Genomic DNA, 21,778 nt, shown 5'->3' on the forward strand with positions numbered 1-21,778 from the left:
AGGCAAAAACCAAAACCATGATATATTAATCATTAGTTGGAACTGAAATGATAAGAAATAATGCCAGGGGCTTAACTTTTAAAGATCTCTTCCCTCCCCTTGAAAAATAAAATAAAATGTTTTCTTCCCCCCAAACAGATTGGTTACATGTGTGATTAAAGTCCTTATCTAATGGTTACAAAGTGCTATAAATACTACTGTACATGGGCAGAACATTCTTGGGGATGACATTTTTCTTACATGTGGTTTTAAAATGTCTGGTTATTTCCAGAGAACAGAGACTGGTTCCCCACAGAAAATGAAGTCATTGCTTTATCTTTATCACTCTTGTCTAAGTATAACTAGGCCTGTACATCATGTTCAAGTAATGTGAACATGTCTGGCTGGCCCTGCCATTGGGGCAAAGCTGATAAGTAGTAACTGATCAGCTTATCCACAACATTCTTTTCATGAGATCACTGGTCCTTTTGATCCAGAAAAGCCGACAAAGCTGAAACATTTTAGAAACTGGCCATTCAAATTAATTAAACAGTATCATGTACATAGCTGGTGAGATTATCACTTTATAAAATTGTAGCTTGCATTCTTTCAACATTGTTCGGGGAAATACTTTCCAGATTATCTAACCAGGTAGTTAGAAGGCTAAACAATATTCACAAAACACACATAAACTCATTATTGTAAATGTTACTATATATATGAATGTATCTATATTTCATTTTAACTAGAAAGTGTCGGACAGAGAAAGATGGGCACACAAAGGTACAGGAAAAGGATGTAGAAGGCTCCAAAAATCAGGAACAGGAATTAAAATTCTATGTCTGAAACATTCAGGCAAATCACCTAAACTTTCAGTTTTTATAGGAACTCTCTTACACTCTAAGTTGCACAGTGGTTGGCCAGTCTGCATTGGGATAGTGAGTTTTCTCTCTAGCAGTTCTCTGTATAAAAGAAATAGCAAATTTAGTCCTTTCCCAAGTTATAAACAAACATGTTATGAGTGGATATGGATGTATATGTGAGTATGCATACATCCATCTATCCATCCATACATACATACCTAATCTCTCAGAGAGAGATTTGAACCTGCCAACTTTTATGACTATATGATCAATAGAGTAGGTAACAATCTAAATAAATAAAAAGAATTCCATTCTGGAAGGTAGGATTGAAATCATAGGCGGTCTGGACCAAAGTTTCTCTCTTTTTATCTCTATAAATATCTGACACAGGCACAGAATTACATAAAAATGTCACTATATCCATATATTCATTCAGATTTGTGATTTCATCAGGTGTTGGTATTTGAAACTAATGTAGAAATTCCTTCCATAGACACAGACTGGTGATTTATCTATCACTTGAAGTCTCAGGATATTGTCTGAACCAGAAGCACTGAGAGGTTTTACAACTTCAGCAGATGATAGAGGCAGGATCTAGTCCAGGTCCCTCTAACTCTTAGGCTGATTCTCTACTACATGTCATAACTATAAATGCCATAAAAGAATTTATCATTTAAAAAGAATTAGAATCCAATAAATTCAAGATTAAATTATATTACAATATTTATTTATTAAGATGAATTAATCTGAATGTAAATAGTAACAAGTAAGCTCTATTGATGTTCAATGTCAAATTTTAAATAAAATATTGAATTTTTTTAAAAAAAGATTGTTTTGAACTTGTGGCAAACAAAAATTTATGTTAGTCATAACTTAACCTTTCTTTGGGGAGTTAGAAAGCATTTTATATCAACACTGTCATTACAAATACCAATCACTATTGTAGTGTATAAAATCAGAACTGGGATTGTCTATGCTTTTGTAACCTCAACACCTACTATAATGTCTGGCACATAAATAATAAAATTATTGCTCAATTCAATTGTACTCATAAAGCATAGAAATGCTATTTGAGATGTCCAGTGACCATCTTTGATTAAACCAGCTTGAAGGCACTGTGGTAACCAAGGAATATAGAATAATGTATTCATTCAAGTCATTTATGGCTTTATGATTGGTGAATCATAAATGACTGCATATTGACTTATTTTTAAGCAGTAGCACATAAGACATCAGAGAAGTCATGTAGTGAAGAGGAAAGATAATAGATGGACTTTCACAATAAAATTCCTTGTGGTATACATACAAAATTGGGGAAAAAAAACAGTGAAAGACTCATAGATCACTGGGTAGATTTTTTTTTGGTGAAGGTGGTTATTTATGGATAGAGAAATGTCAGCAGGTGTTGAATTCTTTCTGTCCTCAAATTTATGTCCTGGGGCCTTCCTAGGCTTTATTTAACTCCCAGGTAAAATCCATCTACATGAAGGTTTTCCTGATCCCCCCTAATTCTTGTGCTTTCTCTCTATTAATTAATCTCCAATTTATCTTGTTTATAATTTGTTTATACAAACTTTGCCCAATGTCTTCTCATTACATTATGAGCTTTTTGACTATCTTTTATGTACATGCCTGTATGTCTGTCTGTCTGATTCTAGGACTTAGCACAGTGCCTGGAATACAGGGAGCACTTAATACATGATTATTGTCTGATTGATTGACTAAAGGTATCCTCTTACTTGATTTGATTAAATAGGAACTTGTTTAAATAGTGGAGACTTAGGAGCCAAATCTCTGAATAGCAAATATATAAATAATAATAATATAAATAAATAGCTCCTCCATACCAGTTATTTCTAGGACCCTGAGAGTAGTTGTTGTATCAGGACTTCCTCCAGCATGTGAAGAATAAATATAATTGTTTTGAGGCTGGTCTGAGCCCCAACCCAGATCAAGGGAAGGTTGAAGGTTGATGACCATGCTTATATTACACAAAAATCAAACAAGAGAAGAAAGCATGAGTAGGTTAGGATCTGTAATGTAAAAGGAACATTTATGATAATGAAATTATGGTTTCATAGACCAAGAAAAATGTCAAAACGATATTAACTTAAATACTGCAAGGATTCATGTTTTCATCAGTTTGGGTGTTTCCTCCACTCATACAAAGTAGAATACCTCAGCTGAGAGGCTTAACAGAAGTTTAATAGCCTTTGAAAATATTAACAGGTCTTTGCATACCTTTATGAAAGGCAATAAACAAAGAATGTCCTCCCAGATTGAGGTGTTCTGAGAAAGGTTCTTCCCTGCTTCATGTTCCTTTTTTGCCTTGGAATTCTCACAGATGGTGCTTTCTTAGTCTGTGAAGAAAGAATCAGAACCATTGACACATTACAATTTTCTCTCTGATAGTGATCTGCAAATATATTTTTGCAAATAGCTAAAGAAAATAATATATCTAAATGACCAGCTAATGATCAAGAGATTCCCAGGATGATTCTATTTACCAAAGTTTTTTTTTTTTTTTTTTTTTTTTTTTTAAATATGCTGGAGAATTATAATTGCCAATCAAGAATTTAGAACAATAACTGAAGTCACTTTAGAATCCAGAAGAACCATGAAGATAGCTATATTCATTGTGGCCATTCCATACCTCCAAGTGGAGGAAATGACCTTTGAGTTCTTTAGTTCTTTGAAGGCTATACTAACAAGGAAAGTTCCCTGTTCCAGGATTGGCTGGACAATAGACTGCTGTTAAAGGACCAGAGTATATAAGTTCGAAGAGGCATTTCACCAAAATTTGGGTCCAAAGGAATCCATGCAATGGATGGGCTATAATTTGCACTATTTGAGGGAATGTTCACACCAGGAAAATACAATAGATTCACTGGTAAATAGATATGAATGGAGACATTAGATTTTGAAATTTGCATGCCACTAATTTGATGTGGCTGAAAGAAAGCCAAGAGTTATAAAAGAACTTCAAGATAATCTATTCCAGGGATTCTTAATCTGGTTGGGTGGAACTCCTGGGGAGTGGGGCAATGATGTCTATGGATAATTTCAGAGAGTTTGAAATTTGGATAAGGAAAAGAAATTACACTTTTATTTTTACTAATTTCAAACAGAAATTTAGTATTTCCTTCAATTATGAATGGAGGCAACAAATATTCCAAAAAGGGGTCTGCCTATAGTTTTCTGCCAAAGGGAAGAATCCCACAAAAAAAAAAAAAAAAAGGCTGAGCATCTTTAAATCTAATCTAAAACTGTTTTCTCCTTTTTCAGGTGAAAAAACCTGAGAACCAGACAGAAGTGACTTAGTCAAGGTCACACAGGTGTTACAAACAGCTGAATCAAAACAAAAGAGTTGTCCTGTGTTATTTGTGCTGAGTAAGAAAGAAGGATATGACTGTCATCCAGGTTTTCTGTTCCAATCTAATGTAGGTTTCATTGTATTCTTTCTCCTGGTTTTTTCCCTTCCCCCCTTTAAAAACTATATTTTGTCCAATTCCATGTGAGAACTATTTTAACCTTCATTTTTTATGTAAAATTTTGAGTTCCTCCTTCATCCTTCATCCAAACACAGTAAGCAATTTGATATAGGCCATATATGTGAATCTCCTACTTTTCTCAGAAAAATCAAGAAATGTCCTTATCCTCTTCTCCCCACCCCCACCCCCACCCCAAACCCTTCTCCCACCTTTCTTCCATTTTCAGTTTTGAAACAACAACCATGTTGCTTTAGGAAGAAGCCTGGGCAACCCCCATCTCTTTGCCAAAACAAAGAATGACACTAAAGAAGACAGCAGCAGTTGTAGAGTAAAAATAAGAAAGACAGTAGACTAAAAGTATATGGAATTATTTTGCCATTGTTTCTAAAGCAAAAAAAAAAAAAAAAAAAAAAAATGAAAAGAAACCACCATGGGGAAAGAATTATCAATTTGTTCTGAAATTTTCAGAATGTATTAGAACTAATTTAAATTCTAATATAGATAATAGGGACATTAGAATGAAGTTGTCAAGTAATCGAAATCACTATTGTTATGGGGGCAGTGTAGCTTTGGGTAATGGATATAAAGCTGGTCTCAGTGTCTGAAGACCTGAGTTCAAGTTTTCCCTCTGACACATATTCGTTGTGTCACTTTTAGGAAACCACTTAAGCCTTTCAGTGTCTCAGGTAAGTTTCTAAAACTAAATTACAGAGTAGTTATTAATTTGCTTAGGGGGAGGAAGTTCCCCCATGAGAAGGTCCCTACACCAATGAAATTAACCTAGTAGCAACAAAAAAGAAGTCTCAGAGGATCTATTTCTGCCGCCATTTATAAAATGAGAGATACATTGGACCAGACTATGGGTCTTTGTAGGCCGAAGATTTTATAAGTGTATGCTTTTCTGTCATTGGAATCAATGGGTGCCATCCTTAGATACATGAAAGCAAGTCTTAGAGATAAGAAAACCTTACTGAAAGCAAAGATCCTTTAGAAAAATATTTGATTCTCATAGAATTAACATAAAATTATATTCGTCAGCTATTTTATGCCAAGGGAAATGCACATTCAAGCATAGCTAAGAAGCCAAACATATGTCTTTTACTGTGAAATGCTGCGTGTTGCAAAAAACAAACAAACAAACAAAAACTACCCCAACCCATAAACACATTAACTCTCACCCTCCCCTAAACACCCCACACAAGCATTTCAGAATTTAATTCAAAACAGCTTTAAAACTACTGAGTAAGGAGTCTTAAATTCTGTGTTTAGAGAATGGAATAATGAGTAATAATATTAGCTCTATTGATATCACATTTAAATGGTTTACAAAATGCCTATCTCCTAATAGTATAATATTATTATCCCTCCATTTTACCTACTAGGAAACTGAAGCTCAAAGAGATTAATTAATAGTTATAAAAACATATAAGTAAGTGGCAGAGCAGGGATTTGAAGATATGTTCTATAGCTTCTAGTTCAAAACAATTATCTGCCTCAGTGATATTTTTTGGTCAAATATTTGAAATCTTTAACTGAAAGAAAGAGTTGATTGCAATCTCAATGGAAGATGGCATTCTATCACTTTGCTGAAATAACTCTCCCAATTCAATAGACTTAGGGTATGTGTGTGTGTTTTTTTTTATTCTGTGCATAGCTATTCCTATCAGTGGGTGTCAGACCTATTCATACAAAAGTAAAAATAGATCTTTGAGTCACACTGAAAAATTTCATTTGAAAAGTCTCTTCATTTCTATCAGGTTAACTAATGAGCATTAAGTTAGATCAGGAATAGCGACTCATGGATTCTAATCTTGCCTCTGCTAACAATTGTGGGATCTCAGGCTAGTTATTTAAATTGATAGAGTGTCATTTTTCTTCTCTGTAAAATCATGGAATTTCATTGAATGATCTCTGTATTCTCTTCCAAAAAGAATGAATCTATGAGTCTAGAATCAGAAGTCTTATAGGAAAAATAAGGGTCTCGTTTTCTTTTCTCAAATAAAGATTGGAAGCAAATCATCCCAGGAAAATAGATGCCCAATCTCCTCTAACAAAATTATTTGAAAAGCTGTCATAATCCCAAGTTTAAATTTTAGATTCCTGATAAGTAGTACTTAATTTTCTCAATGAGAATGATAGTTGTGACCCTTTCTCCAATGCATTGGACAAAATGTCCAGATCAAGCTTTAATTTGGAAGTAATATTAATTGGGATATATATATAAAAGGAAGTTATGGCATCTACTAAAAGAATGTTTAAAGAAAGATTAGACAGCTACCTTCTTGGGATGGTATGCCTGTTGTCATTAAAGGTAGAACGGTTGAATTCCTTGAATCCTTTTAGAATTTGTGATTTTAGATTTAGTGTCATGAATCTCTTTGACAGTTGAATAATTTGTGAAATAAAATTCGCAAGATTACAAAGGAAACCAAAGGTTGGTGAAAAGAAGTTTCTTTTCCTCACCCAAGTTCATAGACTCCTTCCTTCAAGGTGTACTAGACCTCTGTTCTTGACTCTCAATAGGAAGAGATCTTAAAGATTCTCTGGCAGCAAAAAAAACTTCTTAAGTGTTTTTTGTTTTGTTTTTTTTTGCTGGGGCAATTGGGGTTAAGTGACTTGCCAGGGTCACACAGCTAAGAAATGTTAAGTGTCTAAGATCAGATTTAAAATCAGGTCCTCCTGACTTTAGGGCTGATGCTCCATCCATTGCACCACTTAGCTGCCCCTTCTCAAGTAATTTTAATAGAGTTTTCAAAGAAAAGATTAGGTTACTGTTTTCCTGCATGATTTCTCTATAATTCTTATTAGAGATAGAAGAATAGATAAAAAAGAGTCTCTTAATTCCTTTGAGACTTATGATTTTAGACACATTGATTCTTTTAGTGACTCTAAGAGATATTTAGAAATGTTTGCTCCATCTGGATTTAACTTAGAATACTACTTCTTTTCCCTGAGGATTTTATTACTGCCTTGGCAAAAGGAAAAAGCAGGTCAATAAACTCATCCATGGTTCTATGCACTATACCTGTAACTTTTCAAAACAAAATACCCCTCCTTGGTCATCAGTTCTTAATATCTTCTTTTTCACCTTTAGACTACTGGCTTTGCTTTTTTATTTGTAACTCCAGGGATTAATGCTCTGGCACATGCCCAGATCACTTAACAATGAAAGCTCCCATATAGGAGACACTAGGTGCTTCCTTCTGAGAGAATATTTTCTGTGTCAGTTTACCATGCATTTTGAAACAGGTTCTTTCCATTGGTTGCAGAGTCAGAACTTTCTGCATCTAAAAATATATATAAATATCTGAGGCATAGTTACTTTCTTGCCAGGGATGACTAAGAGTAAAGAGCTTATTCCTCCGTGGGATATAATATAATATGCAGGATGGGACCCTTCTCCTTAGGTCTTATGGTCCTGAAAAATGAGTGTAGGATTTTTATCATTTTTGATTTATCTTTTTCAATTCCCTGTTTAACCAGACAGAAAGCTAACACCATGGAGACTTTAGATCCCAGGTCTCTGGGCCTGATAGTACCACTAGCCCAGTAGGAAAACCTGAAGAAGCTAAGATCTTAAGAAGCAAACTCAGGGAAACTTTCGACATGGAATTTTATGGGACTAATGGTAATCAAGAATTGAGTTAAACTATGAACCTAATCCTCCTCCCTTTCCAAAGATCCAGATATTATGTGTGGGATGGTGGTGGTGGTGGTGTGATTATTATCCCTAGGTACTGGGAGAAAAAGTATGTTTGTTCTTCCTATGTAAATATTCCTATTGAAAATCTAATTTGATGGTTAAGTGATTAAATGGAACAGGAGTGGTTAGACCCCCAAACTGGGAGAATATAGTAAACAGGGCCTTCAGTCAGTTTCAGAGATAAGATGTTACCTCCTCACCACAAATTCCAAAGAGGTGAAATGTAACATCTTATTCTCAGGCAATTGGGTCCATAGTAGTCACTGTTACATTAGCAAACTACTTGGTACATAATCAATGTTCCAATAAATGCTTTTTAAAATTCATAATAATTATATCTAGTATTCATATAGCAATTTAAGGTTTTCAAAACACTTTAGCTATATTATCTCATTTGATCCTCATTCCATGAAGTAGGTACTAGTAACACCTCCATTTTACAGATGAAGAAACAGAGGCTGAGAATTTTCCTGAATTCAAATCTAGTATTCCATCTATGATGCTGCCTACCCCCCTATCCCACTTAGGTGTTCTAGGTGGTAGAAACCACCTAGAGAGTATAGGCAATATCATGATTAGAACACTAATCCTATGGTTTAGAAGTAGGGTAGAGTTCTCTGGAACACTTCAACTATAATCTAACAGAATCTGATCGTAAAGATGGGGTAGCCAAAATTGCTTTCTGTCACTGGTTTGGGATTGAGCTAGTCTATCTTCAAAAAATACAGGAGTGTGAAGGCAGATTCATGAGGACCTGAGAATCTCCAACATGACTGGGAAATTTTTTAGACTAGATCTGGAGCAGATCTCCCTGAGAACTTCCCTTGTTCTCTGAGTCCACCCTACTAAGACCCTTCACCTTCAAGCCAGCCTCAGGTATTTTGAAATTTCCTTGAGGTTTAAGGTAGCTGGGTTAGGAGATGGTGGTACGTTCCATAAATAATATTCTAATTAATACTAAGGATTCTAAATACCCCAGGGCCTTAGCTGTAGTTAATATTTCAACACAAAATGACCAAATATACAGGAGAGTGGCTTAACTCATGAGACCTGTTTGAAATGTATGATTCTAGATTCATAGACACTTTCAGTAGGAAGGGGCCTTAGCAATATAGAGCAGAAGATATAATTAATTGCCCTCTGTTAGAGGGACAGTGTCTGTATATGTCTTTATGTGCTGAAGGGGGTGGTTTAATTTAGAGGAAATGAGAGGTAAGTTTTGTGGATGTAATATGGCAATTTTATGTTGGGATTTGTTTTTAGCATTTCATATAATTGTGTTTTTGTGTATGTGACCCCTGGGGCTTGTTAAGACAAAAGGTACAATTTTGAGGCTCTTTAAAATATAAAATAAAAACGATCTTAGACAAATGAAGGAAGTTCATACAAATTACAATGTTGGGTGCCTTGAGACAAGAATTCTCAGAATTCTTTTCTGTTGACTAGAAGCACCATCATGTCCATTTTCAAAGAAAAGGTAGTGAGGCAAAAAGAAATTGGATTTGAAGTAAAAAAATTCAGTGTCAGAGGTTGAAAATGGGAAAGGAGAAGCAACTGGGAGCTGGAAGCACACAGCTATGGGGACACAGAAATGCCAGATGTTCCTGGCATCTTTTCCTGAAACCATTTATGGGCAGCAGGAAATAAGCTCAAGACTGGAACTGGTCATCTTGGAACTTGGGGACAAGCCTCAGGAAAGGAGATGAAAAACTGGTGTTGAGTGTTTTGGAGTTCATGAGTCAGTGGGTGGAGGGAGAGAACTGTATGTGAGTGGGTGTCAGCTTAGCAAGAGAGGATTCAGTAAGTGCTGGCAGGGAAGAGGAGAGAGAGAGAAAGGAGAAAGTGGGGACGAGGTTGAGAGAGAGCGGGGAAGGGAAGAAAGTGAAGAGGGACAAATTGAAAGGGAAAAAGAGAGGGAGAGAAGGGGAAAGAAAGAGGAGAAGGGGCAAGAGAAAGAGAAGATAAGGCTGAGGGAGAGGAAAAAAGGAGATAGGAGGATAAAAGGGGCGGGGGACAGGGAGGGAGGGAAAAGAGAAAGGAGAGATAAGGGGAGAAGAAATGCAGAAAGCAAGAGCAGAGACCGGCATGAATGATCTTAAATGGTAACTTTAAGAATAGGTATTGTTTCAACACTAAACAAATGAGAATATAAGAGTACTACCTAGCACACACTCTGAAGGAAAGAAGTTAAAGAGAACCCTTAACAAATGCATTTTTAAAACACCTATTTTCTGTATAGCACTGCCTAGGTGGTGGGATAGGATTGTTTTTTCTTTTATCTTTTTGGTGAGACAATGGGGTTAAGTGACTTACCTAGGATCACATAGTGGGAAGATTTTTTTTTTTTTTTTTTAATGAGATAAATCTCAGGGAACTTGCAGCCTGGTGAAGACTCCAAGGAAATTGGATTTGGAGTCAGTGTTAGAAGCTGAGGAAATTATGGGAAATGAGGAACAATTGAGAGCCTGAGCCTATACTGTAGCACATGGATTCCTGGCATTTTACCATAAACTCATTTAAAGGCAGTAGGAAGTAAGATAAAGACTGGAAGTAAAGCTCGCAGCTTGGGGGCTAGCCATTCACTGTAAGAGTAAACAACATAGCTCTTTGTAACCTACATTACATGGAAAGTCATCAGACAGTTACAATATAATGGGTATTGAGTTCTGAAAATTTCACTACTGGCCTAGTGCAATCAGGGAAGACTTCTTGGAGAAGAAAAAACAGAACTAGAGTTTAAAAGATGGATAGAAATTTATCCAACAAAGGGAAAGAGACAGCGCATTTCAGTCACATCAAATACTATTGCAGCATGAGAGTATAATGTGTTTTTTGGAATATAATAGTCCAGTCTGGGTGGAGTATAGAGAACACGGAGTAAAATAGGCTGGAGAGATAGGGGATATCCAATTGTAGAGGGCTTTGAATACTAGGCAAAGGAGTTCAAACTGTATGTGGTGAGTAAGGGGCAACTAGGTAGCACAGGGGATAGGGTGCCAGGCTTGGAGTTAAGAAGACTCACCTTCTTGAGTTCAAATCTGGCTCAAACACTAGCTATGTGATTCTGGACAAGTTATTTAATTCTATTTGCTTCAGTTTTCTCACCTATAAAATGAGCTAGAGAAAAGAAATAACAAACTATTCCAATAGCTTTGCCAAGAAAACCCCAAATAGGATCATCATGAAGAGATGGACACAATTGAAAAATGACTGAACAACATTGTAGGAAATATTGAGACATTAACAATTTTTTGAACAAGGACTGATCTAACTATGTATGTAGGAAAGACCATTATTATTTGATAAGTGCTGGAATGATCATAAGAATGGTAATACCAAATTTGTAAAAACTTTATAGCTGTAATATGTTTTATATATGTATAATGCTGCATGGCTATGCCTCTTGCAAGATTTACACAGGAGGCTAGAAATTGATGCCTGTGGGTTGTAGAAGAAATTTCCCAGAGCCCTTCTCTCTAGCTCTGCCCTGACCTTGAGGGACAAGATATATAGGAGAGATCAAATTGAAGCTCAGGAAAATGGTACCATGGAGAGCAGATCCCAAAGTAGGATAGCAGATGTAGGAATCAAGTTTAAAATTCCACAACTGAGTATATCTAAACTAGAGATAGAGACTGGGGATCTTTATCCCTCCCCTTGCTTCTGGCTCTCTCCTTCAAGATAGTTAATGAACTCACTTTAAACTTGGTATTTCCCTTGGGACTTAGGAGATTTTTTGCCTTTGTGGTTTTTTAAAGTCTGTATTGTTTTATTAGCTGGAAAATAAGGTAAAGTTGTTGATCAATGCAATGTTCAATTGTGCAAACATAGTACTTATGGCTACTATGTTGTAGGCCTTGTGTTAAATTCTTTTGCAAATATTTCATTTGATGTTCATAATAATCCCAATTACAAAAACCCCTGAGAGGTAGATATTATTATTATCCTCATTTTACAGCTGTGGAAACTGAAGCAAACAGATATTAAGTGACTTGCCTAGGATCACATCTTGTACATGGCTAAGGTCAAATTTGAACTCAGGTCTTCCTTATTCCAGGTTCAGTATTCTATTCATTGTACTACCAAACTATTATTTGAATGAAATAAAGAAAGGAGGAGAGGAGGGATTGTTTGGGAAAGACTGGGAAGAGAAGGGACAAGGAGGACTAAGAGAAGAGGGAGGGAGAGAGAAAATAGAGTGTGTACTTGGATGTATGCATACATTCGATGTACATATACACACACACACACACACACACACACACATATATATATATATATATATACACACATATACATACACGACTAGGTGCACATACTTATATACACAATTTCATTAACTCCTTTCCTAGAAATAGTACTGCTTCTACAATGCTACTGTAGTGTCTATCAATGATACCTAGTGGAGGAGCCCTACTTTAAGAATCAAAGCAAAACTGATTGTTTGTAGGAAAATTGCTAGGACTGTCTGTCTTCTTGGGAGAGTCATACAATCTCCTGAGTTAAGCTATTTGTGAAGAATCAGATACAACTGAAACCACTGAACAACAAAAAATGTAAATGCTTACATTGATAATCTAATAATTTGCTCATAGTTGAGCTAATACCAGCATATCCATTTTCTATTTTGTATTTTTTTTTTGGGGGGGAAACTTTTGCTTAGTCATTTCAGTTATATCTGATTCTTCATGGACCTTATTTAGGATTTTCTTGACTGGAGTGGTTTGCCATTTCCTTCTCTAGCTCATTTTGCATATGGGGAAACTGAGGCAAAGGATCACATAGACAGTAAATGTCTGAGGCTGGATTTGAACTTTGAAGACTGAGTCCTCAAGCCCAACACTCTATCCTACTACACCACCTGGAAACTAAAGTTATTATTTTGTTAGTATTTTTTTGTTTTTTTGTTAGTCATTTGGTTTTATTTACCATCTCTTGAAAATTCTATTTTGTATCTTTGTGTACCTGTGGCATTTTTGGCACTACCAAGGAATATCAGGATTTTTTTTCCAAAAAATAATTTTTACAAACACTGTTCATTTCAGACATTCCATAACGGTTATGGAATTTTGTTCCATATTATTTTGTTAGTATGGGGAATTCTCTTGTAGGGAAACTCCTTCTACCAAAGCAGATAGGTACCTTTTCTGGAATTTATAATCTTATATGCCTAGGAGCATTCACCAGTTAAATTGTTCAAATTTATATATTCTGTAAGTTTCAGAGATAGAACTTGAACCCAAGTCTTGCTTAAACTATAATTTGCTCATTTTTCGCTATTCCACTAAGTGCAATTTAAATGTCTCTCAAGGCTTCATGTTTGAGAACTGTGACAATCTGAGAAGAGATTAGGGAAGAAAATTAAACACCTCTTATTTGTTCTATACACACCAATGGATAGCCTGTTAAATTCAATCCTTCCTATGGGATGATTTGCAGGGAAAATTTGGAAATGAAAAGTAATGTACAGGGTAGGTATAATATAGATAGTAGAGTGCAGAGTAATAAAAAATTTCATAGTTTACATTTTTTTTTTTTTTAGAACCTAGAGGCCTTATCTCAACATCAAAAAACTAGCTAAAAGATAGTCTTCATCATCATAAATGTCATTGGTAATAGTAATGTAAGTAATAGAGGTAGTGGTGGAGTAGTAGTAGTAGTTATGCTTCAGCAAACTATTAGAGCCATTTCCTAAAGGCAAAGGAGAATGTTAAGGACATTGGTGGAGCCAATACTTGCAATGAAATCCTAGATTTATAAATTTCAAAGTACTTGTAGCTCAGGATTTGCATTTTCAGTGCCTGGTATGCTTGTATTTCTGTTATCTAGATTTTCCAAACCAGCCCCGGGCAGATCTGATAGAAAGACTGAACCACATCTGGTTCCTGTGAAAGTCCCCCTCTGTCTTGTCAATATTCCAAGGGCTGCTGTAAACAGCTAAAGCAATTAGAGTCACTTTCAATTCATCAAGAAAAGTGACATCTTTAATCCTGTAGACTATTTAGCAAATTACTCCTGCAGAAGAATAAACCACACCTTTATGCCCCGAAATAATGAAAGAAACCTCAAAATGCCCAACATGTCCTACTCATCACATAGAAACTGATAATAAACATAACTCAAAAATTAGTAGTATGTTTTACCCTTTAGAGGGGCAAATAGGTGGCACAGTAGATAAGGCACAGGTCAGAAAGATCTGAGCCCAAATATGGCTTCAGACACTTAGTAGCTGTGTGACCCTGGGCAAGTCACATAATCCTGTTTGACTTGGTTTCCTCATATGTAAAGTGAGCTAGAAAAAGATGGCAAATCATTCCAATATCTCTATTAGGAAAACCCTAAATGGTGCCACAAAGAGTCAGAGATGATTGAAGTGACTGAATAACAACATTTAGGAAGGTTTCATTGTGTAACTCCTCTAAGTTAGTTCATAGAAATAAGCCATAAGGTTATGGAATAAGTTTGAAATTAACAGTGTTTGTAAAAATTATTTTTTGGAAAAAAATCCTGATATTCCTTGGTAGTGCCAAAAATGCCACAGGTACACAAAGATACAAAATAGAATTTTCAAGAGATGGTAAATAAAACCAAATGACATCCTAGTTTTTCCAGACTGATGGCAATTCAATCTTTCAGTGGAACTATAATCTCACTGTGAACTACAGCCATAGATAAAGAGTATAACCCATTCATATATTTCTATTCTATCTAATCCATTGTCCACTTCTTTCCATAAACTGTCAGGGGTTGGAAACTCAATAAATTAGCAAATTTACTTTAGTTTTTTAATTCTTTGTGGATAAAAGCACATGACTTATTTTTCTTCTGTTTTTCTTCTTTCTTGCTAAGTTACCCATCCACCTTATTTTTGGTCAGACATGGTCAATATCCTTTATGCTGCTTTAACATGTAAATATAATTATTGGTAACATGACTCAGTTTGCTTATGTTCTCCATCCATCCATCCAATGAGCTGAACATTCCATGATGGACTGGCATGTATTTTCACTGAAAGGATATAAGTATTGAAAGATTAGTCTTTAGTGGCAGAAAGGAACTTGGGATCATTTGAAAAAGTTATATGCAATTTTTCACCTGCAATTTAGCCCTCTTTCCTACTATTCAATTCAGCCAGGTCAATATCCATGTGCAATGCCTGTATCTGGGATGTATGTATTGATAAGCTATGACAATAGGTTGCCCATCCAATTACGCATTATAACTCAGATAATATTCATTCTACATCCACTGGATTTTCTTGTGTAGATTGTTAGGCCACAGTCCTCATTAAAGTGATACTTGTGGCATGAACTAGATGGCCTCTGAGGTCCCATCTAGTTACAGATTTTTGATCCTAAGAAAAATAGTTAAGACTAACTCTAAATCCTATAATATTAGGAAATCATTTAATCTTTTAAGATAAACTCATTCTTTCATTTAATTTCCTTATGTCATCTGGTTTCATTTATATCAAGAAGTTGCTATGGATGTGGCAAGGCTCTTCCAGTGAGTATGAACTTAGAAAACAAAGATTTCATATTAAGAGGACAAAGAGACAAATTAAAGCTTCTCACTGACTTTAAAATCAATGCTCTTTTTAATGCCCTCCTGTTGCCTTCATCTGCCACTCTGCACCATCACGGGGAAACAGAAGAGGGCTACAGAGTCCAATGAGTCATTCTGACTATTTATCTGTTTCATAGGTCACCATGTCCAAAGAGTTCATCATCAAGACACATAGTCTATTAATGGAACTGCACTAGAAGTCTTTCCAGCTTTGCAAAACTGAGACAGCTTCTGTTCTTTTGGCATTACTCTTTAGGAACACAGGGTAATCTCCATCCACAATCAGGCATATTAATGAAGAGTTGCCAGATAAACTTAGGATAATTAAAATCTACTTTGCATGACATCAGAGGTTCCTTCTAATTCTTTGGTTCTATGATTTCAGAAGGATGGAATGTATTTGTGTCCTGAAGGAAATTCAAGTGGGTCGGAAATGGCAAGAAGTAAATTTTTATGGAATTTCATAAAAATAGCCATTGCCAAATAGCAGAAATAGAAATAAAAGGATGTATTTATTTTTTCAGAGTTCTATATTTCAAGAATAGCTATGAAGGCAATTGCTGTTGTTTGTAACTAAAGATCAAAATTTTCTTTGCTAAATGTAGTTATTAGCTTAGAGGGGGAAGTGATGTAGTTGAATGACAGAGAGAAGAGGTAAATGCTGACATTCAGACCATACCAAAAATTACAAACAAAAAATTCCTAATAAGAGAAATATTAGGTAGATGATTTGTTCACTTCATAAACATTGCCAAGTATTACATTTTCCCCCAATAAAGTCTCTTTTGAAAATAAGGAAATAAAATTAAGTAAAGTTATATGAATTGATGAAAAGCAAATTAAACAGAATCAGGAAAAAAGTTTATACAGTAACAGTGATATTTTTTAAAGATAAAGAACTTTGAAAAACTTAATAATTTGTATAAACACAATGATCCATTACAATTTCAAATGACTCATAATAAAGCATGCTTTCTACCTCCAAAAAGAAAACTGAGGGAATTGCTATTGGAATGAAAAAATATTAAAATGGATTTCTTAAAAAGAAAAAAATAAGAGTAAACTATATATTGCAGTCCTGAAATGCAGCACCTCAAATTTACAATAATCTTATACATTTGAAATAAAATCTCAGTGTCATGACTACGAAATCCCAAGTTATAGGTATTCCATTTTTAGTGTTTGTTAATACCCCATCTCAATTAAAAGATCATCATAACAGATAATTCAATTAATAAAACAAGATTTTCTATGCCACCATTGGGATTGTTTTGCTGGAAGTAACTTTTTGTCGCCATAGCATTCAAGTGGTTAAGGGAATGTGGTATTGATAGACATAGGAAAGATGGCCCTCAATTTGCAGATAGTTATTCATGAGAAAAACTTGAAGTAGGGAATCTCAGTGCAGTAAGACAATGAACCTACAATGGCTTAGAGTCCTTGGGAGAAGTTTCTGTGGCACACATGGTCCTATATTATTCTAGGAGCTGTGGAATCTGGGGATAGAATTCAGCATGTGGGTCTCCCATGTACCCAGTGCTTAGTATACAGTAGGTATTTAATTAGTGTTTATTAACTACATACCTATAGTTGAACTGATAACTATCCAGAACCGTGGTACAATTGGTCCGAAATAACTCATATGCCCTAGAATCATCAGAGATTCCTTTCCACATTTGGTCTGCCCCATAAAGTCTTTTCCTATTTTTTTTTTTTTTTTGGCTCCTTTGACAATTGAAGGAATTTGTGAATCTGCAGCAACATTTTAAATCAAATGTAGAAACTGCTCACTACTCCCCCTTCCCCTTGATTTTGAGATCATCAAAGCATTCCCATGATAAAATAAGTCAATCTCTGAGAAAGACTTTTTTTGGAAACAATTTATTTTTAGTTCCAAAGTCTCTCTCATTTCTTACTCATTGAGTACACATGAAAAACAAAGTTCATTGCAAATATAAATGATCAGGCAAAATAAATTTCTGCATTAACTATGTCCCTTTTCCACCCAAACAAAGAAAAGAAACAGAGTAAAACATATACTTCATTCTGCATTCTGAGTCCCTCAGTTTTCTTTCTGGAGATACAAAGCATGTTTTGTTATAAGCCATTTGAAATTGTAATGATAAAAGTTATTAAGTTTTCAAAGTTTTTTATCTTTAAAAATATTACTATTACCGTATAGACTGTTTTCCTGATTCTGCTTAATTTGCTTTAAATCAATTCATATCATTTCCCCAGGTTTCTCTGAAATCATCTTATTTATCATGAAAGATCATTTCCTAAGATGGAGGCCAAAAAAATTTTGTTCCAAACTCAGTACCATGACTACTCTCTCAAACACAACCATGCTTTGATACTCATTTTCTTATACACCAAGGCAGGAGCACAGTGTGCTCTGCTCTCAGGGGACAAGCTTCTAATTTTGCTTTTTAAAAAAATGGAAAATTAGAAACCCATTTCTTAAGTTGTATTGGAAGCCTACAATCTAATAAGGAACTTATTCCATCTGTTCCTCTTCAGAGGAGACTGAAAGAAAACAGGCAGGAACCAAATGTTTGTGGATTTCGAAATCTTAATTTCTATTCAGCCTAACAAAAGATGGAAAGCATAAATGTGTGACCCAGAAATCAGTGGATAAGGAGGTGGTTGTTTAAAACTTTATCTACCATGGAGGTATCAAAAGTAATTCAAAGAACTAGGTAAAGGATTCTACACTTGTATGTGTGTGTGTCTTGTATCATGTTAATTAGACTGCCCAATTTTCTAGTGTCATGGGCACTAGAACATAGCCTTGTAGGGAGACATTTCTCACAATTTTCCATCAAGAATCTGTTTATAGTGACTAACTGAAGGGAGGTATTTAATAAGCACCACTCCCATGCCCTTCCACTGGGGACTTTTTAAGAGACTGCTTCACCTGAAATCTGTTAGAGATATTTTTTTTTTAAACTAGGGAGCTTCCCCAGTGAGGCCTGATACTAAGTCAATGTGGAATTCTGCTTGAGAGACAGAAATTTAATGGAGATCAAACACAGAAACTACAGGGGAAAATCCCAAACCATCATACATACAGCATATAGCAGGAGTTCAGAATGTCAATTTTGATGGGTATGATAAATCCTAGCATTAATAAAAAGAAGATAGAAATTGATTACCCATGGATGCCTGTCCTAGAGGTTCTTGGGAGCTACCAGATATGAACCTAGGGCAAAGAATAGAGGCCTGAGGTGAGGAGAAGAAAGAGGGAGGGATAAGTAAAAGAGAAAAGGGGAACAAAGAAAAGGAGAGATAGAAAAGAAATAGGAGGGGGGAAGGGAGAGAGAGAGAGAAAGGGAGGGGAGAGGAGGGAAGGGGAGAGAGAGAGAAGGAGGGAGGGAGAAAAAAGAGAGGGAGGAGGAAAGGGGAGAGAGGGTAAAAAGAGGGGAAGGGAAAAAGGAAAGAACAAACTTTGTGTTTTAAAGCTCCACCTACTATTTTCATTTTTATATTCTCCTTAGGTTCTTTTCTTTCTAAAATCCGAGGGGGCCTACTCAATTCTGCCTTAATGAGAACTAGAAATAATTAGGATAAAAAGACAGGGCTTTTCCTCAGAGTGTTGAAATTTGGAGGGTGGAGCTGTAACAGTATAGAATAACTGAGCTTAGCACCTATTTCTTAAGATCAACTAGTTAAAAAAAAACTAGTTAAAATAAGAAGTTATCAGATGGTATGCTTTTCCCCTTGTCAGCAAAACCCCAAGTGACATCCTCACAGTCTCTCTTTACAAGGGTTTCATGGCATCTTGAGATCTCCATCTCCTTCCCCATCCTACATCACAGGGCAATATCACAAAATCCTTTCCTGATCAGTTGAATTTGTATTAAATAGTTGATTTGATGGAACATTTACTGTTGCTTGCCCCAGGGACAAAAAATGTCTAGTTAAGCTCTGGAGGAGATGTAACTTCATACTTTGAAATGCTATCAGGATTGGAGGTTAGTACAAATGTAGCCCTTTTGTTTTTTCCAAAGATTATATTAGATTTGAACCAAGGGGGTGGAGCGGAAACCACTCTTTTAAAATCCTAATCTGGATGTTGTTATAACTTATAGACTTCCTTTTATAGGGGAGACAACCTATAGGATTGTTCCTATATGTCTCTGTGTAAAGGAAACAGAGATCCTGGTTGGAAAAGAACCTTGTTTGGCTTTGTTTCTCCTTGTGTAATAGAACAATTTAAAGCACAATTCATCATTTTCAGGATGCAGAGTACATCAACTAGGGATTCAATTTGATCTAATACTTGTCAGTAGGTGACTTTCCAGTAGGAAGTATGATATATTCAGACCAAGTTATTCCACAGACCAAAAATGGATATGATACATATATGCACTTACAGGAGTTGTTACAAGGATAAAATGAGATGATGTATATGAAAAATATAAATGCAGTCTAAGGTTACCAGGGCTACTTGGGGAGGAGAGAGGTGGGCTTGTAGTTTGGATACTAAACATCTGAAGGAAAGGAAGCCTATCTGGGGAAGGGAAATAAATACTAGTAATGTAGTAAAGATTCTTCCCCAATTATATCTGAAACAATTTCTATCTTCAGGTAAAGTAGCAGTCTGTGAATATAGAGCCTTGATTGATTCAGTAGCTCTGGTGTTGTCTCATTGGGATGAGAAGCTCATTTCCCTTACACTTCTGTTGCTAAATCTATGGATGTCTGTACATTTATCAGGGTAAGTAAGAATATCCCACTGCCCTAACTACTCAAAGTGCCTGAATAGGGGAATGTCATTGTTGGACCTGTGATTTAGAAATGTTATTATGGCAGTTGTGCAGGGGGTGCATTGGAAAGAACTGGAAGCAGGATTAAAAATAGATGAAAGATTTAAAGCTGGAAGAGATTCTGAGATTGTCTAAACCATCCTTCCTATTTTACAAATAAGGAAACTAAGATCAAAGGAAGTGAAATAACTTGTCCAGGGTCATGCAGATGGCAAATAGATTCAAACCTAGGTCCTCTGACTCTAGGATTTCCCATCCCCTGGTTCCCACATCTTGCAATTATATCCAACAAACAGGAGAATTAGACTTGCTTAGTAGTTTTAAGAGGTTTAATTAAGTGGTTTACTCATGGTCACAGAGCTAGTGAGCATTAAAGATTGACCCTGAATTCAGGTCTTAATTGGTATCTAAATCTAACTTTCTACCCACTAGGTCATATTGCCTCTTATTTAATTCAAATGATAGAAAATGTCCAAAACATCTAGTAGAGACAATTAAATGGGACTATGCCTTAGTTTTTTGGGGGAAGGGAAAATTAATATTCTCGAAGTGAAGTGAATATATAAACTTAGCTGCTTTACATGTTTATCCAATCCACCCTCAAGAGAATATGTACCCATTGAAAGTAGGACTGTCATGTACTTTGTACCCGTAGTGTACTGCACTAGCTAGGTATCTAAAAAAATTCTTAATGGATTCAATCAACTGGATTGAAAAGGAAATTAAATCTCTTAAATATTCAGTAGCCAGAAAGTAATGGAAAATAAAGATATAGAGAAAGTAGGAGAAGAAGAAGAGGACCCCAAAGAAGAGGACACAACCTTTCATTGCACAGTTTCCCCCAGAATTAGTATTGATAAACTAATTATAAGTAAACATAGCAATACTAAACCTAACTTCTTAACTTAAAAACATAGGAAAATGTACCATTGGTTATTTTAAAAAAAACAAAACACTTTTTTTCTAATGGACTTCTCCCAGATGTTCTGTTTGAGAAGGGCAACCAAGGTATTCACCTTATACTTTCCCACCCTATAGACTTTCTGGATTTCATGGATTTCAGAAATTTAACATTCTTAAAGATGAAATCAACTTTGATATTTACTCACAATTTCAGATCAAATCCTGCTATAAGACTTAATCATGCCCAAGCCCCAATTCCCATCCGTTTAACACAAATTTTTCAGTTTCTTTTCCTCCCCTCCACTAGATTGTGAGCTCCTTGAGGAGAGGGATTGTCATATGTTTCTCTGTATCCTTAGTCCTTAGCACAAAAGTTGTAGCATATGAATGTAATGAAATGTGCTATAAGAAATGCTGAGTAGGCAGATTTCAGAAAAACCTGGAAACATGTGAATTGATGCAAAATGAAGTAGACAGAACTAGTAGAACATTATACAAAATAAC

The 21,778-nt window shown here is 35.5% G+C and overlaps 1 protein-coding gene across 1 annotated transcript in view; it reads right to left on the reverse strand.

Moving 5' to 3' along the window:
- SORBS2 (sorbin and SH3 domain containing 2) overlaps positions 1-21,778 on the reverse strand; it is a 423,285-nt gene that overhangs the window by 293,558 nt on the left and 107,949 nt on the right. The window contains exon 2 of the mRNA XM_031943203.1: positions 3,084-3,202. The gene's annotated coding sequence lies outside the window, so the exon portion shown is untranslated. The remainder of the gene's footprint in view (positions 1-3,083; positions 3,203-21,778) is intronic.

Source organism: Sarcophilus harrisii, chromosome 6, assembly GCF_902635505.1.
Source record: "Sarcophilus harrisii chromosome 6, mSarHar1.11, whole genome shotgun sequence".
NCBI classification, from domain to species: domain Eukaryota; kingdom Metazoa; phylum Chordata; class Mammalia; order Dasyuromorphia; family Dasyuridae; genus Sarcophilus; species Sarcophilus harrisii.